Source organism: Bubalus bubalis, chromosome 4 (assembly GCF_019923935.1).
Source record: "Bubalus bubalis isolate 160015118507 breed Murrah chromosome 4, NDDB_SH_1, whole genome shotgun sequence".
Taxonomy (NCBI): Eukaryota; Metazoa; Chordata; class Mammalia; order Artiodactyla; family Bovidae; genus Bubalus; species Bubalus bubalis.
In genome coordinates this window covers 122388173-122393435 of record NC_059160.1, presented here as the reverse complement: position 1 = coordinate 122393435, position 5263 = coordinate 122388173, and positions in this window count along the sequence as shown.

The window sequence follows — 5263 nt, the reverse complement described above, 5'->3', positions numbered from 1 at the left end:
TGACCCCATGGGCCGCAGCACGCCAGGCCTCGCTGTCCTTCACTATCTCCTGGAGTTTGCTCAAACGCGTGTCCGTTGAGTCAGTGTTGCTCTCCAGCTGTCTCATCTGTCGCCCCCTTCTCCTCCTGCTCTTAATCTTTCCTACCATCGGGGTCTTTTCCAATGAGTCGGCTCTTTGCATCAGGTGGTCAAAGTATTGGCACTTCAGCATCAGTCCTTCCAATGAATATTCAGGGTTGATTTCCTTTAGGACGGACTAGTTTGACCTCCTTGCTGTCCAAGGGACTCTCAAGAGTCTTTTCCAGCAACACAATTCAAAAGTATTAATTCTTCAGTGCTCAGCCTTTTTTATGGTCCAACTCTCACATCCATACATGACTACTGGAAAAACCATAGCTTTGACAATATGGACCTTTGTCAGCAAAGTGATGTCTCTGCTTTTTAATATGCTGTCTAGGTTTCTTACAGCTTTCCTTCCAAGGAGCAAGTGTCTTTTAAATTCGTGGCTGCAGCCACTGTCTGCAGTGATTTTGAAACCCAAGAAAATAAAATCTGTCATGGTTTTCACCTTTTCCATCCTATTCTCTTTCTTCATATCTATTAGTATTTATTTGTTTATTTTTATTTTTAAAAATTTAATTTAATTTTATTTTTTAACTTTACAATATTGTATTGGTTTTGCCAAATATCAACATGAATCCGCCACAGCTATACACGTGTTCCCTGTTCTGAACCCTCTTCCCTCCTCCCTCCCTGTACCATCCCTTTGGGTCGTCCCAGTGCACCAGCCCCAAGCATCCAGTATTGTGCATCGAACCTGGACTGGCCACTCGTTTCATATATGATATTATATATACATGTTTCAGGTGCTTAACATATGTAGGTAATGGGTGTGTTATTTGTTATTTTTATATCTTTTGGATGCATTGATCACTTTGTCATTTTATAACAGCCTCTTTTGTCTCTTGTTACAATTTTTGGCTTAAAGTATTTTGTCAGATGTAAGTATAGTTATTCCCACTTCTTTCCAATTATATGGAATATAATTTTCCATCACTTCACTTTGACTGTATATTTGTCCTTAAATCTGAAATGGATCTCTCTTACAGTCTGGTGTTATTTTAAACATTCATTCAGCCACTCTGTGCCTTTTAATGGTGAAATCAATCCACTTAAATTTAGAGTAATTATTGATATGTAGGATTTACTAATGCCAATTTGTTTTCATGTTTTGTATTTCCATTATTTCTTTTCCTGTCTTTCTCAGCCTGATTCATAAATGGGCTGATTTCCATGGTGGTATGCTCTGGTTCCCCTTCCTTTCCCCTTTGTGGGTCTACTCTAGGTTTTTGCTTTGTGGTTACTTCGTGAATTATATAAAATATCTAATAGATAAAACAGCCCATTTAAACCCCAAATTGCCAAAGTAATCTTGAGGAGAAAGAACGAAGCTGGCGGCATAAGTTTTCCAGACTTTGGATTTGACTACAAAGCTGTAGTAATCAGAATAGCATGGTACTGGCACAGAAACAGACATGTAAATCAATGGACGAGAATACAAATAAACCTACACACCTACAATCAATGAATCTTCTGCTAAGGAGGCAAGAATATACACTGGAGAAAAGACAGTCTCTTCAGCAAGTAGGGTTGGAAAAGTTGGACAGGCGCATGTAAATCAATGAAGTTAGAACACAGCCTCATACCACATACAAAAATAAACTCAAAATGGCTGAAAGACTTAAATATAAGATGTGACATCATAAAATTCAGAAGATAACATAGGCAAAACATTCTCTGACATAAATTGTAGTCATGTTTTCTTAGGTCAGTCTCCCAAGGCAATGGAAATAAAAGCAAAAATAAAGAAATGAGATCTAATGAAACTTAAAATATTTTGTATAGGAAAGGAAATGAAAAGAAATATATGGCCTGGGAGAAAATGTTTGCAAATAATGAGGCCAACAGGGGTTAATTTTCAAAATATACACACAGCACACATAACTCAATGTCAATAAAATAAACAGCCCAATCAAAAAGTGGACAGAAGACCTAAATAGATATTTCTCTAAAGAAGACATACAGATGGCCATCTGGCACATGAGAAGATGCTCACCATTGTGAATTATTAGAGAAATGCAAATCAAAACTACAATGAAGTACCACCTCACACTGGCTAGAATAACCATCATCAAAAAGTCTATATATATCCAGAGAAAGCTCTGATTTGAAAAGATAAAGTCACCCCAATGTTCATAGCAGCATCAAAATGTCCACCAACAGATGAATGAATAAAGAGGATGTGGTACATATATACAATGGACTATTATTCAGCCATAAAAATAACATGAAATATTGCCATTTGCAGCAACATGAATAAACCTAGAAAGTATTGTATCAAATGAAGTCATACAGAAAGACAAATATCACATCATGTGTATGTGGAATCTAAAAAATAATACAAATGAACTTATTTACAAAACAGAAATAGACTCACAGACATAGAAAACAAATTTACGGTTACCAAAGGGGAAGGGGAAAGGGTAAATTAGGAATATGAGATTAATAGATGCCACTTTATTTGAAATAGATAAACAAGAATTCACTGTATAGCACAGGGAACTATATTCAAGATCTTATAATAACCTATAACGTAAAAAATCTGGAAAAGAATATGTAACTTTCTGTATTTATCACTGAATCACTTTGTTGTTTACCTGAAACTAACCTAGTATTTTAGTTTAGCCTGTGCGCCACCTGCTGGCTGCAACTAGAAAAACCCACGTGCCTGTGCGTGTTAAGTCACTTCAGTTGTGTCTCTTCGCGACTCCATGGGTTGCAGCCTGCCAGGTTCCTCTGTCCATGGGATTCTCCAGGTAAGAATACTGGAGTGGGTTGCCATACCCTCCTCCAGGGAATCTTCCAGACACAGGGATGGTCTGTTTTTGCACTGGAATGGTGGAATGTTTTAGTAGTTTTGTAGACCTGCATGTCTATGTTTTCCCCAGGTTTGTAAAGTTCCCAGCTGTATTTCTTTCTTTTTTCGGTTGTACCACTTGGCTTGTGAGATCTTAGTTCCCCCATTAGGCAACAAACCCAGGCCCATGGCGATGAAACTGGACCACCAAGGAAGTCCCTCAGCTACTGTTTCTTTAAACAAACTATCTGTCCCCTTTTTTCCTCCCCTCCTTTGGAATCCCAGTAATTTGGATATTTGCCTTTCTGATGGAAACCAATGGCTCTCTTAGGCTTTCTTCCCTATTATTAAGTCTTCCATTCTTCTAAGTGTATTCTTTCTATAGCCCTATCCTCCAGGAGACCATTCCTCCCCCTGGTCTGCCTTGCTGCAGATGCTCTCCATTGCATTCTTCATCTCATTCATTCATGGAGTCCTTCAGTCCAGATTTTTAAAAATAATTTCAAAGTCTTTGTTAAGGACATCCTTACATTTTTATTTCTGGGTTTATTAAATTGCCTTCTTGAGTTTTCTTGTAGCTTGTTGAATTTCTTCATAATAGCTATTTTGAATGCTTTATCAGTCAGATCATAATATTCCATGTGTTTCTGTTCAGTTGCTGGAGAATTTTCTGTTTCTGATAACATATTTCCCTGAGTTTTCATAGTGCTTGCACATATCGAACTGTGCATTCACATTTGAAGTAGCAGACACCTTTCTTGGTTAAGGATTTATGTTTACTTTGGTTCTTACAAACTGTGTTGTGCTGTGCTTAGTCGCTCAATCGTGTCTGACTCTTTGCAACCGCAGGCTCCTGTGTCCATGGGGATTCTCCAGGCAAGAATACTGGAGTGGGTTGCCATTTGCTTTTCCAGAGGATTTTCTCAACCCAGGGATTGAACCCAGGTATCCCGCATTGCTGCTGCTTCTGCTAAGTCACTTCAGTCGTGTCCGACTCTGTGCGACCCCATAGACGACAGCCCAACAGGCTCCCCCGTCCCTGGGATTCTCCAGGCAAGAACACTGGAGTGGGTTGCCATTTCCTTCTCCAAAGCATGAAAGTGAAAAGTGAAAGTGAAGTCGCTCAGTCGTGTCCGACTTTTAGCGACCCCATGGACTGCAGCCTACCAGGCTCCCCCGTCCATGGGATTTTCCAGGCAAGAGTACTGGAGTGGGTTGCCTTTGCCTTCTCCACTCCCGCATTGCAGGCGGGTTCTTTACTGTCTGAGCCACAATGGACCGCGGCTACTAGAAGCATTTATTTTGTACTCCAGAAGGTGGCGCTATAAGTCAAGTTTGCGACTTCACTTTTGCCCACCGTTTGCGGTCTGTTTTCTGAGCAAGCTCCCTGTGCCCTGGATGCCTCTCTCACAGTGGCACTGGGGGTGCACACAGGAGCTGACAGCAGGATGGGGGGAGGTGTGGGGTTAGCACTGGGGCTTTGAGGATGTCTTTAGGCCAGGTGGAGATTCTTATGTGTGGTACTCCAAGCCTAGTGGGCAGATCCCATGCTGACTTGTGAAGAAGACAGCAGTAACCTGCTCATATAATGGTCTAATATTTCTATCTGCTTTCTTTCCATCCTCCCCCCAGAAACCAAGGTGCTGTTGGAGAGAAACAAATTTCTCCCACCATAATCCCTAAACTGGGTAGCTGGGTGGTTACCACTTTCCACCTCCTCTCAGGAGGGGTTGCAGTTGCTGTCTCCCCAGGCAGTATCCAGGGAAGGGGGTAGTTCTGGTATAGTTAGTTCTCCATCTGTCTGTCCGTGGCAGTGGTTCTCTCCATTGCTGGACTCTGTCTTCAGACAGGCTGGGCTTGCACAAAATCTCTTGCCTGTACTTGCCCAGGTCAGAACTCTTCTGACGTATTGGGGGAACTCTCTGACTCCTTGAATCCACAGCCCTTACAAGGTCTTGTTTATTTATTTTTGGATTTATATTTGGATAGCCCTCTGAGTCCCTTGGCCTAGGGTGCTAAGTACTTTAGTTCCTGTGTGTCTATCTAATTAGTTGTTTACAAAGGACTGGGGGAGAAATGACTTTGCTGCCATGAGCTCATGTCACTGCCTAGAAATCAATACATTTATTTATACGTCAACACAGTCATTCCATCCCAAAGAAGGGCAATGCCAAAGAATGTTCAAACTACCACACAATTCCACTCATTTCACATGCTAGCAAAGTAATGCTCAAAATCCTTCAAGCTAGGCTTCAGCAGTACATGAACAGAGAACTGCCAGATGTACAAGTTGGATTTAGAAAAGGCAGAGGAAGCAGAGATCAAATAGCCGACATCTGTTGGATC